Source organism: Lemur catta, chromosome 1, assembly GCF_020740605.2.
Source record: "Lemur catta isolate mLemCat1 chromosome 1, mLemCat1.pri, whole genome shotgun sequence".
In the NCBI taxonomy this organism is placed as follows: Eukaryota; Metazoa; Chordata; class Mammalia; order Primates; family Lemuridae; genus Lemur; species Lemur catta.
Window position 1 is genome coordinate 250,590,785 of NC_059128.1, and position 13,925 is coordinate 250,604,709.

At 36.2% G+C, this 13,925-nt stretch overlaps 1 protein-coding gene across 2 annotated transcripts in view; it reads right to left on the minus strand.

Moving 5' to 3' along the window:
- Nucleotides 1–13,925, minus strand: part of CADM2 (cell adhesion molecule 2) — a 1,015,461-nt gene that overhangs the window by 335,959 nt on the left and 665,577 nt on the right. The gene's annotated exons all lie outside the window — the stretch shown is intronic.

A 13,925-nucleotide genomic window follows, 5' to 3' on the forward strand; every position in this document is an offset into this window, starting at 1 on the left:
TGTGGTTAGAAAGATTTTATGATCAACTTCTCAGGCAAATCAATACAAATCATTCAACAAAACACTATTAAAAATCCTGGCAGCATCATACTTCGATTTATTGCTGACAGACCATGAGAACTATAATCATCACAACCAAATTAATGATTTTGCTTTAATCTATTTAAATGATGTCATTTTAATATTTCAAAAACTAAGAAGTCACAGCAAGAAAGCTAAATTAAATATGAAAAGAAAAAACTCTCTAGAGCACAAACATTTCTATAGCAATTTTTCTTCTCTGCTTTATTAATATTCCTGGTGACTTCCTTGCAAGATACCTCAGAGATTTTTAAGAGATTTCTTTCTAGCCAATTGTATTATAGCTCAAATGTAAAACCCAGTCATTCATTCTTCAGACAGTCAGAACATAAAATAAAAATTTCTACAATACCATTTGAACTCACAGCACAATATAGGACCATCTAATATAAAATACTAACTTGGGTGTAGCAATCAAAATATTTTGCTACATTTTATAAAGTGCTTACTCATTAATTACAAGTTTTCTTAATCATTTGAGTGTGTGCATTTCTAATCATGGCAAGGTAAAAATTCTAACAATTCAGAATACCTTCTTTCAAATTATTATTGGGAAATCAATCGTTTTTGAATAAGGGAATATCATTTATTTTAGGTGCTCAAGGCTCCACCCTCATCTAGCCCTAAGTCCTCCTTTCCTTTGAGCTGCGGGCCTCTTTCCGATGTTGTGGCTCACATTCTCCTACCAGAGCACCTCTGCTCTTGCTGCTCTAGCTCCCATCCTCTGTTTATCTCTCCTACACCCTCCTATTAATATTTGAATATCACATCTTTAGGAAATCCTTCCTTGATCCTTAAAACTAAGTATTAATACATGCCTGTTATAACATGGAGATCTTTTCCTTTGTTATACTGATCACATATATTTTTTTCACTTACGTTATTTTCATTTTTTGTGTGTATTTGTATTTACATTTATTTGGTACATTTTTGTGTGTGTGCTATCCTCTTATTAATACCTGTTGGACCTACTGAAATGTAATTTTCACAAGCACAATCTTTTCTGGTTTTGTTGACCGCTGCGTTCCAACCTTAACACAGTGCCCAGCTCTTATTAGGAGTTCATTAAATAAATGAATGACCCTGAGAAACAGAGAACAGTGAATTTTGCCTGAATATAAACTGCTTGAATGGCTGTTGGATGTAAAGTGTCCCAGGATCTTTTCATTCTTAAATTTCCCGGATAAAATTTTTCAATGACTATCTTAATACAATGATCTTAATTCAAATAGAATACTGAGAATCTCTGATTTAGCATCCTCATATTCCCATATCCCACACACATCCCCAACATACCACACCATATGCTAAAAGAAAGTTCAAGAATTTAGTGAAATTAATTGGGGTTTAAATGAGCTTGTAACCGAGAGTAGGAAGTATACTGTCTCTAATGCTTCTTCCCTTTCTTTATCTCTCTTTTTCCCTCTCTCTCTCCTTCCTTCCTTTTTTCCTTCCTAAATATAGGCCCTTCAGAGAGCACAGCACTAATATGTTTATCATTTAATAGTTCTGTTTGGATTGGTGTTTCTTTAGATACTTACCCTTCATACCTAATGGAAAAGGCTGACTTACTTTAGCTTTGGGGGAAGGTTTTATTATTATTTTTTTTTTTCTATAGCACTCTCTTCTCTGCAATCTAGATAAATTGCCAAGCAAGCACACTGTAACCTTGGTGAATTTATCTATGGGAACACTCACATAAGCTTGAAATTAGAATGCCCCTGGAGACTACCCTATTTTTCCTTCTTAATCAGACCTTTAGGTAGATAGTCAGTGTCTTAGAACTGAACAGACAGAATTTGCAAGCTGAATAATGTTGGTGCGTAGAGTGCCTTCTCTTACACTTACAAGAGAAATTGTGACTAAGTGACAATTAGGTTTTTACTTGCATGCTGTTGGTAACCTTCTGTCCCTATACGCAGTCAGAAGGCTTTTTTAGCTAATGGGCTGGGTTTGTGGAACACTTGTCCCCTGATGCTGTGTCTGAGCCCTTAGGTCAGGAGACAGACAATTTACATCCATTTACCTGACATTCTTTATAGTCGAAAGCTACCAGTTTAGTCCCAGAAAGCCTGACCCTAACATGGTTTGATAAACAGGCAGGCAAGAAATACTACATTAACACAGTTTTTATATTTAGTCAAGGGAAAAACTACAGAAACATAGGTATTATAACACTCTATAATCATTTTGCTTTTACCAGGGTTTTAAATTGCCATTAGTGCTTACTTGCAAAATCTGATTCAATTTAGATGATTAAATAAAGAAGAAAAATCTGCATTTTCTAAATAACCCTGCGCTAAGATTGCTTAAACATTTCTTTATGTACATAACCATTTCTGTTAACGCATGAAAAAAGGAAATGTATTTTATAACTATTTTTATGTTTATGGCATAATTTCAGAAGGACTTAAAAATCAAACGATCACTTCTTAGCCTTTTGGCTAAGATCAAGTATAAAAATCAAATGAATAAGAGTAAAATGAATGTTTTCAATTGTAACAAATTTTTATTCATAAAAATTATCAGAAACTCAGGGGAGTAGTTTATCTTTTCTCTTCCAAAGGAGTATTGATCTAAATGATATGCCACTGTAAGAAATATCACTATTTAAATAACTAACGAGCAGAGACTTATTTTGACCAAGCTTCTAAGTATTACTATTATCAGATGAAGAGCCTTTAGCTCATATCATTAAGAAAACATAGAAGTAAATTTTAGAATCATGGAAATTTTATTGTTCATTTTTCTCTTGACCAATTTTTGATGAACTCAATGAGACTTCCAATGCATTTTTATATACTAATTTTTGTTTCCTTTATTCAATAAATGCTTATTGAACACCTACCCCACAACAGTTACTGTAACAGATTCTCCGGATACTGCAGTGAACAGAAGAGACAAAGTTTCTACACTTATGAAGATTCCCTTCCAGATAGTATATTTTTAAAATAATAATAACAAACCAGTAAATGTACAGATAATGTCAGGTAGTGTTAAGGACTATAAAAAGTAAAAAGGAAATTTTAGGGGATGAGTAGAGAGTAGTGTCTAGTGCTAATTTAGAATGAGTATATATGCAAAGAATACATATATAAGAAAGTAAATTTTAATCAGAGGTGTTAATAAATTATGATTCAATCATGTATATATCTGAGGAAAGATTTTCCAGGCATAGAGGAGAGCAAGTGCAAAGGTCCTGGGGTAAGAGCATCATCTGATGTCTTCCAGAGATAGCAAAAAGGGCAGGGTGGCTGGTACGCAGTTAGGGAAAAAGGAGGGGTAGGGAAAGATAATGTAGGTTCTTGCACAGGCTTAAAGGCAAAAAGATGGAGTGGAAAGAGGGTCCTGAGTTAGATCATTCAGGTTTCACTTCTCATTCCAGTCACTTGCCAGTTATTCACCATGCGTGCATTTGAAATAGGAGTAACTGCCTTAAAAATAGAAGAGTGGTATTCAATCATAAAGAAGCAAGAATTAAATTAATATACTGTTAAAAAATAGGTTTTCTGCTCTACTATAATGTTCAAGCAATGAGAATTACCAGAAAAAGAAATATCATGCAGCCCATTTCTCCCCCACTCCCCCATCCCACGATGCACAAGCTTTGAAATCAAGAAACAAATAGTTATTATTTTAGTTGGTTTTTGTGGCTGCCAACTACAGAGATTAATTTGTGTTGCTCCAAGTGATGGGAGATTTATTGTAAGTGTAGAGAAGAAAAAAATGCAATTTAATACATACACTGCAGATTCTTTCTTTTAGAGGAAAAACATTATTCAGCTCTAGGAACTGGCAGTTCCTTTGTTCAACAAATTTTTTTTTTTTTTTTTTCAGCTCTTCATGGGGGTACAAAAGCTCAGGTTATATACATTGTCCTTGTCCCGCCCATCCCCCTGAGTCAGAGCCTCAGGCGTGTCCATTTTCCAGACAGTGCGCCTGGCACTCACCATGTAGTCATACCTCCATCCCCTCCCCCCCCACCTCCCCGAGTCAGCACCTTCAAGCATGACCATTCCCCAGACGGTGCTCAAGGCACTCATCATGTAGGCATACACCCATCCCCTCCCCCCACCCCCCATCTCAGTCGTATTTTAACACCCACTTGGGCTATGAAAGGCCAAACCCTTTAGCCTAAATGAGGCTATTTGGGCAAAGAGATCACTGAATCGCTATACCATAAAAAAATCACATTTTGAATTTTCTTTGGCAAGCTGGGAGAAAGAGGGGGAGAGGTGATCAGTCTGTGGGTCAGAAGAGTTCAAGCAAATAAACTTGGGAAGGGCAGGAACAGAGTAAGAATACAGAAAGAATAGCGCCCAAAATATTGATAGAAGAGACCACAGAACCGTCACTCCAATGTTCTACTACAAACAGCAGCTCTCTTCATGTCCCTGCTCTCTTGCTCAACCACTTCCTCATCTCTCTTCTTTATATCATATGTCTCTACCTCAGAGTTAACACTTTCATACAGCATCAGATCATACGCGGCCATCACGTTGAAATCTTTTTTTATGTTATCATTTCGAAGTTAGCTTTCACTGCTATTGATTTATACTATTAGTGCTTTATTTTGTGCAAGATGCCAAACAATTGAATCTGATTGGCTTGGATCTGAGCTGAGTTATAAAGGTTGTGAATGGATACACTGTAGTAAGTGTGAGGGACAGGATGCTGAGAGGCCATCAGAAGACAAAGCAGGAATTTGGAAATCATACTTAATGAACACGGAGTAAGACAGATTCTTAGAATAAAGGTTTTGTTGGGGTACTTGAGACTGAAAAAAACAAGAACATATAAGGCATATTTTCTACTTGAACAAAAGGAATATGTTAGTTACTGTTACTGTATGATTTATTTCTACTTATTCTCTCCTGAACAACAAAATAATATAGCTTCATTTTTCATTTGAAGAATAATTCATACATGAACAGGAATCAGAGAAAGCACATGGACAGTATTGCTCATTTATTGTACACTATTTACTGAGGTCAGATTTATAGGTTCCATATTCTCTCCATGGGGACCAGAAGTAGATTTGTAATGTAAAATTGTGATTGGGGAATGTTTGCACTGGACGAGACATCAAAAAGCTTCTCATCCATTTTTTTCTTCATTTTATAGATGAGGAAACTGAAACTCAAGGAGAAAAATTGAGTTTATTGAAATCACAGTTCAGTTAGTAGCCTAGCTGAGAAGAGAACCCAGGATTTTTCTTTCCCAGGGCAATATTTTCATGTGCTGCTCTTTCATCATAATGGTAATCAATGCATTAAAAAAGAGTAGTGTGCAGGGATTTTTTTTTTTTGTCCTATGTTAAATGCTGCTATGTTCAGTTGTTGCTGCTTTTTAAAAAATATTCTGTTTTCTGTGTATTGGTTGTATTTATGTTTTGCTAGGCTTGAAGATTTGTTATTCTAGGAATACATGAAAGAAAGGGATCCTATACTTTTATACTATTTTATCTGTCTTTTAAGTATCACTGTTGATTATATGCTTCTCTGTACTTCGAAAGTGCTCTAAAAGACTTAGTCATTCACACTGTGGTGAGATGCTTCCAAACAGACATCACACATTGCTCTTCATTCTGTGACAATCATAACTGCTTTTTGACTGACCATTGCTCAGATTTCAAGAATCCAAGTAACGTTGTGTTCATTTTTAAAAAGGTGTATCTATGCATCATAGCTGCATATTCTTTGTGCTCAATACCTCCCCATACCACTTATAAAAAGATCTTTAACCTTTTCCTCCTCTTTTCATTCAGTGAAATGTATCAAGCATTTTTCACTTGTGCCAGTTTAACTTCTTTATGATGTCAGAGATAATTGTTTTGGCCTCAGGGAAAGAATGTTCTTTCTGCTGCAAATGATGGCTGCAGAACCATCTAAGTAAAAAATGAACTAGCCATGAAGTCTTAGATTTCTTTATCTTATCAATTATGAAAGAAAGAAACTTTCCTTAGCACAAGGAGAATACTAAAAATGTCAAGATGAAATGATGGGAAATGAAGTTGAGGGTAGGAATGGGTACAGTAAACAAGTTTGAAGGAAACAAGCTCTTTAATGAATGAGATAGGGAATGTATGAGCCACATTTAAGTTTTATCAGGTGAAATTATTTCTGCTTTTAAAACAATAAAAACAAAAATTGAATTTTACTATCACGGGAAAAAGTTGAGCCAAGTCTATCACCTATGAAATCTACATTCATTTCTTCCTGAAGAAATAAATGCATTTGACTATTACAACAATGCAAATAACCAGAGGCATTGCACAGAATCAAAAGCATTTAAATCACATGTCATGTGCATTTGCATTCAAATAGATGAGTTACAAACCACCTTGTTCATTTAAAAAAAAACAATAATCTAATTTATTTCTAAACACTAGGTTTATTTGAATATTTTGGCTTGGGCACTAGGAAAGCATGATAATTCCTTCCTATTCTCTGAGCAGGCAATGGTCACACTGGTGTTTGATATCTTTGTCGTTTTCTGATTTTACTATCAGAAGGCAGAGAAGCAGGAAGAAAAAGAACCACCTTCATGACTGCCCAGCACCACCATGTAAGTGGTGATTTTCTAAGATTCTTAAAATTTCAAAATATCTAAAACTTGCAGTAAAAAATACTTGGCATTTAATTTGTAAGCCCTCTTCAGAAGCAATAGTTTGCTGAAGGTCTACTGTGACTCAAAAATGTTAATATATATTTAGGTTAAATTAGCTTTGAAATATAGAGCTATCTTATTTGATAACAAGAGCTAACACTTATTGAGCAACAATTATTTACCAAGGTGCTGTGTTTATCTCTTACCTTTATGGTACCATTTAACTCCTGTTACAATCCTATGAGAAAGATAATGTTATAATCTCATTTTATGAATTAAGAAACAGAGATTTTGAGAGTTAAACTTAAGGTTACTTAGACAGTAAGGAGGTCTGACATGACAAATCTCTTTCCCTTCACCTCTCTTATGCCTGGCTTGACTTGATTTAAAGCCTATGGGGCAAGAAGATTAGAAAAGCAGCAGTTCCTAAAATCAGAATATTCCCTAAGTAGTCACTTTGCCCCACTGAGAGAAAATGCAGGGAGGGAGATCTGGATTTGAATGAAGGGTCCCTTGAGTTACCACCAGCTACAATGCCTTATATGGCCACCACTAGAGCTGTGTGGCAACTGGGCACTTAAAATGTGGCTAGTCTGATTTGAATGTGTGATAAGAAGAAAGTACATTATGAATTTCAAAGACTTAGTACTGGAAAATAATATAAAATATCTCAATAATAATCTTCATATTGATTACAGGTTGAAATAATATTTTGGATACATTGAGTTAAATACATTATTAAAATTAATGTTGCCTTTTAAAATTACTTTTTAGGCCGGGCGCGGTGGTTCACGCCTGTAATCCTAGCACTCTGGGAGGCCGAGGCGGGTGGATCCTTTGAGCTCAGGAGTTCGAGACCAGCCTGAGCAAGAGCGAGACCCTGTTTCTACTAAAAATGGAAAGAAATTAGCCAAACAACTAAAATATATACAAAAAAATTAGCCAGGCATGGTGGTGCATGCCTGTAGTCCCAGCTACTCGGGAGGCTGAGGCAGGAGGATCACCTGAGCCCAGGAGTTTGAGGTTGCTGTGAGCTAGGCTGATGCCACGGCACTCTAGCCCGGGCAATAGAGTGAGACTCTGTCTCAAAAAAAAAAAAAAAAGAATAAAAATACTTTTTAATATGTGGCTACTAAAATGTTTACAATTATATATGTGCTTCTCCTTATATTTCTATCTCATGGTGCTGATCTGAAGTGGTTTCTTCCAAGACTTTTGTTTTTAGAAGGAGATTTACTGAGCTACACTTCCTGTCTGCCCCTATTATGATTTTATGAGGGAACCAGAGACCTAGATTAGATCCTTCTGTTATAAGAATGTGAGCAGTCTTGTTATTCTTCTTGTAATCTCCTGTTTGTTAATTTATTTACTTACTATAATTAGCAATAAAACCTCCATGGCAAAATTTAATTTTACAGTTTTATTTTAGAATGATAAATACAGGGCAGCCTGGAGAACTATGTCACCCCCTTAACCAGTGATGGTATGCAGGAAATGCTACCCCAAAATATGACACTTCAGTATTTGAGAAAACAGTAGAAGGAAGGCCATTCATGCCCTTCATTGCCCCTGCTGCAGGCCAAAAAACCTAGGAAGGTCACTCTCTGATCTTCTCCACTAAATACTCTCTTGGTACAGGTGTTCTGCTCTATACCTGCAGGGAAGAAAAGTCAACAGAGACACCAGGAAGAATCTGAACAAACAGGCCCTGCTAAGTTTCCCCCAATTTATTACCATTAGGTCATACCCTTTTGTCCTCCAATCTTACTTCCGCATGACTGTTCATAAAAATACAGTTTTCCTTAGGTTTTTGGTTCTTTATTTCTGAAGTCTCCTGAGTCACTTAAAATATATTAAACAATTTTTTATATGATTTTCTCTTGTTAATCTGTCTTTTATTATAGGGCTTTTTCTGTCTTTCTTTCTTTCTTTCTCTCTCCCTCCCCCTGTCCCTCCATATATAAATATATATACTATATAAACCAGATTACACCCTCAGGGTGTTGCCGAATAGAAATAAGAACCTAGGCAGCAGGTCTAAATCTGATAAAAGATTTTGAAAACTGAATATGGTGGTTCCCAAGACGTCATCCTAGATGGAATAACTGAAGTTGCAACACTGAGATATTAACATTGAGATGTTTAACACTGAAATATTGGTCGACTGATTTGTTACCTCAGAGAGGTCTTAAAAGCAAAAGCTTCACTGTCATTAATTATGGGTCTGGGTCCTACAATGAGACTTATTCGAGGGGACTGGGATAAGGTGGGAAACTAGGGGAGAGTCACATTACAGCTGGTGAAAATAAGAACTGAAAATATAGTAAAAGGTACAATATAACAAAAAGGTTGATGTGAAATATATTAACATTGCCATTGAAACAATAGGTAATGGTCTATAACCAAAAAGACAAAGGATGCTTTTAAAGACACAAAGGACTTCAGTGAAAAGAATAAAATCACTTGGCAAAAAGGCCTTTCTGTTTTCACTAACAACTATTGGCAGCAAAGTAATGGGGTATCACAGCTTAGATGTCAGAGTTAAATTTCTGCCATTCACTTTCATTTGAAAGAAGCAAATTAAAAACAAAATTAACTGTTATTAGAAATTTATTTTAAATAGCAACTAACTTCCAGTGTATAATAAAGCACCAATGTAAATTAAAGGCAAGTTCACACCCATTTTCTGTAAGACAATAATAATTCTAAATCATTATAACATTCAAAATATTTTTAGAATTTTCAAAAATTAGTTTACACTTAGCTAAGTTGGAGAGTTAAAAGTATTTTAAGATTTTACAAGTCATGATTCCAGGTAAGATAAAGTGATATTTTTTATAATTACTAAGATATACAATGTATCAGATGCAATCAAGCAGCATTCAAGTAAAAAATACTTGTATTCAATGTAAGAGAATATAGAAAAGATGGTTAAGAATAATAATAACAGATCCTAGTTCAATTAATTATTCACAGATATTGAATAAAACTCTACTACATTCCAAGAGCTCTTTAAGGTTCTGGAGATTTAGCAGTAAATGAAATATATAAATTCTTTGTCTCATAGAGCTTACATTCTAGTTGGTGGAAAGTTAAAAATAAATAAAAGGAATAAATTAAAGATATATTATGTCCAAGAGTGATAAATGCTATGGGGAAATATGAAACTGAAAAGGAAGATAGAGATTTCATGGGCGCCAATGGGTGATTGCCATTTTAGTAAAGCACTAAGGAAGAAGGGAAAGCCAGCCATGGAGTGATCCCAGGAGATGAGGTAAGACACAGGGAGCAAGTATCCAATCTAAGGACTCCAGCTTTGACTTTTCATGAGATAGGAAGACAATGGAAGGATAAGCGAGAAAGGGAATGACATGAATTACATATTTAAAGAATCGTGCTGGCTTCCTTGTTAAGAATAGGTTGCAGGAGAAGGGATGAAAGAAGCAGAGAGATCAATTAGAAGCTATTATCAAGACAAAAAAACGGGGACGGCTTGTTCCAGGGTAGTTGCATGGGAGAGTAGTTAGTGTTGGAGTGATTCTGGGTGTATAAAGTAGATAGATAGAACCATCAGGAATACTGTTGTTCTACTTGTTTCGTTTTGTTTTTTTTGTCCTGAGAAACTGAAAGGATGGAATTGCTAATATCTGAAAAGTGAAAGGATATGAAAGAAACACATTTTGGGGAGAAGAGGACAGGATTTCGATCATGCTAATTTAAAATTGCCTTTGACATAGAAATGGAGTTTAGTAGTTTAATATATCAGTCTGAAGTTCAGAGGGAAGATTCAAGTTTGAAAATCAAGAGCTTATGGATGATATTTAAAAGTATGGGACTGAACAACATCATAAGTCAAATGAAAGTAGACAGAAAAGAGAAGAGGTCTAGAGGATCAGTAAAAGTCTAGAGAAAGGGGATTTGAGAAGGGAACGTTTAAAGAGACTGAGGAAGACCATCCTATGAGAAAGGAGGAAAAATTAGAAGTGTGGTTTCTGGCTGAAAGATGAATAAAATGCTTCCAATAGGAGTCAGTATACTGCAAAATACTTCTTCTTTAGGTGAGATGAGAATTCAAAATTGAGCACTGACATTTACTAAAACAGTTTCAACGGAATGGTGGCAGTGGAAGGCTGCTTGCAGTGAGGCCAAGACAGCATGGAAGCACAGAAATAAGAGACAAGTACAGACAGTATAGACAACTCTTGAGGAGCTTTGTTACAAACACGTGGAGGAGAGCATGGGGCTCTAACCACAAAGGAAGCGGATTCAATAATTATTTTTTTTAGTCACATTAAAATAATGGCATGATTTTATCAGCATAAGGCTTTTTTATGCTTTTATTAGCATAAGAAAAATCCTGTGAAAAGTTGAACATGTCTGATATAGGTAGGAGAAGGGGCAATTTCTGGGACTCTGTGCAGCAATCTCAGAGATGAGGTCTGTACACAGTTGTGGGCATTAGTCTTTGCTGGCAATGGCTAGTAATAGCAGGACAAAAAGCGCACGTAAACGCAGAAGTTGATAGGATGATGGTACAGTGGGCAAAGTTCACTTCTGATTGTTTCTATTTTTATCAGTAAAATAAGAAGCAGAATCATCAGATGAAAGTGAGAATAAGAGATGTGCCACAGGAGAGAAAAGGGAATGTAAGGTTTTAAGACCAGAGTCCACGGGAGGGGCGGTGCAGCCCAAAGTCAAAGCACCCTCCCGGGTTTCGCACCAAATGTAAGTATTTTTTGATTGGCCTGCACCAGAGAAAGAAAGACGAGCAGAGTTGAAAGGTATAAGTAAAGAGGCTTTATTGGGGCACTCCTGGGTGAGGGTAATGGGTCCCAAGAGAGGGGCCGGGCAAGATTTTCGGGCCCCAGGAGAGAGAGAGAGAGTGAGAGAGACCCGAAGAGTCGCATCGCCCAGAAGTCTGAGTGGGTTTATATATGTTTTTAGGGCTGGGGGTAGGGGTTTCTTTGGCAGGAAGATTTATGGTGGGGAGAGCAAGGAATTGTCCCTTGCAGTTTAAAGGTGGGTATTGAGAAACAGGAGGGGCCGGTGGTATGTGTGGACTCTAGGAACCGAGACTCTTATCAGGGTAACCATCCAGGTGTGGTCGTCCTTTAACTTAGCTGGGCCTTGCAGGCATTGTGCTTGGCAGGTCTCGTGAGCTTCTTCTTTTTCCATTAGGGAAGGGAGGGGTGCCCGCCACCAGCTTTACGGAAAGAGGTATAACATGGTCACCTAACTGAATGAAAAAGAGAACAGATTGGGACTACAGCAGGTTTGCTAGAAACCAAAAAGGCTAATGGGCCTAAATGTAAAGAGACTCCAGTCAGTAAGCTTGTATGCTAATTTTCAGCTTTATTTTCCTTCAGGAGGATATGGGTTAATCTTCACAATAGCCCTATGAAGTAGGTACTATTACTAACCTAGTTATATAGTCAAAGAAATGCAGAAACAAAGAAAAATTAAGGAAATTACTCAGGGTCATGGAATTAGTAAAAGTTGGTCTCTGGATTCTAATTCATCCAGAGTTTGTACCACTAACCTCTAGATTTACTGTTTCCAAGAATTGTGGAATTTATTCAATGAATACACTAAATACCTACCTGGTTAGGACAAGTAGGTGATCTTAGTACAATTTTCTAGTATGTAGAATCCAGAAAGGGAAAGATTCAAGCATGGAACAAAGGAATTAGACAATTATTGAAATTTTGTACTTGGGTAATGAGATGGGTCTGTGAATTTTTCAGAAATAAAACATGGTCTTGGCTCTCATAATATTCATATAATCAAATTTCAGTAGAGAAGCAGGCAATAAAACAATTACAATATACCATGACAAGTGCTATAATTGGTGTTCAATGAAATTATAGAGGAGGAAGTGTTAAACATTCTTGGGGGAGGTGGGAAGAGAAGGTGTCAACAAACACTTCCCAGATGGTAAGATGGCTAGGAAGATTCTTGAGGAATGATTACAAAGTCCTCAGGCAAGGAACAGCATGTACAAAGCCATGAAAAAAATATCACTTGCAGAGGCCTGAAGTTGCTCCATCTGGGAGGAATGGTGGAATTGTAGGGTGATTGCATGGGGAAAGGTGTGCTAGGAACAGCTGGAGAGCTATTTAAAAATCAGAGGGAGGAGAGTGGTATGAAAGAATTTGCATTTTGTAAAGATAATGCTGGACTCAATTTGGAGGATATATTGAAAAGAGAGTAGGAGGGGATTTTCAAGGCAAAGAGACTGTTATAGTGCTTATTAGTAACTAGGAGTGAAGCAAGAATTGTGAGGATGCAGAAGAGATGAACTTCCTAAGAGAAAACTCCTGAAATCATACTTTATTTTTTTACCACACTACTGGCATCATCCCATTCTTGATATACCTCATACCAAAACAAAAAAAGATCACTTACATTTTAGCATTTTAATGACTAAAAGAAAAAGTAATTCTTTATCAATAATTAATAAATGAGCACATGCCAAACACTTCTATCAAAGTATTGTATGTGATATACTTAGCAATTTTATTTTGAAAATGTACTGAAATAGAAATTCAGTATACATTTATCCTAGCAAACATTTAAATGTCTCCAAAGAACAAATATATTAAATCCCTTTTTCTAACCTTTGTGTGTTTTCTTCATTACCCTCAGGGATGTCTATGATTCTTATGTTAGGTCTCTTTACATAATCCCATATTTCTGGTAGGCTTTGCTCATTCTTGTCTCTCTGTTCTATCTCTGTGACTGACTTGTTTAATTGAAAGGTGTTGTCTGCAAGCTCTGAGATACTTCAACAGAAGATAGACTAATGGCCAACAAACATATGAAAAAATGTTCAACATCTCTAATAATCAGGGAAATGCAAATCAAAACCATAGTGAAATATCACTTAACTCCAGTGCAAGGGGCTTTCATCAAAAAGTCTCCAAACAAAACTGTTGGCATGGATGTGGAGAGATAGGAACACTCATACACTGCTAGTAGGACTGCAAACTAGTACAACCTCCATGGAAAGCAGTATGGAGATTCCTCAAAGAACTAAAAGTAGACCTACATTTGATCCAGCAATACCACTACTGGATATTTACCCAAAGGAAAAAAAGACATTCTATAAACAGATATCCGTACTCAAATGTTCATTGCAGCACAATTCACAATCGCAAAGATGTGGAATCAACCACATGGTATACATAAAATGTGGTATATGTATACCATGGAGTACTACTCAGCCATAAAAAATG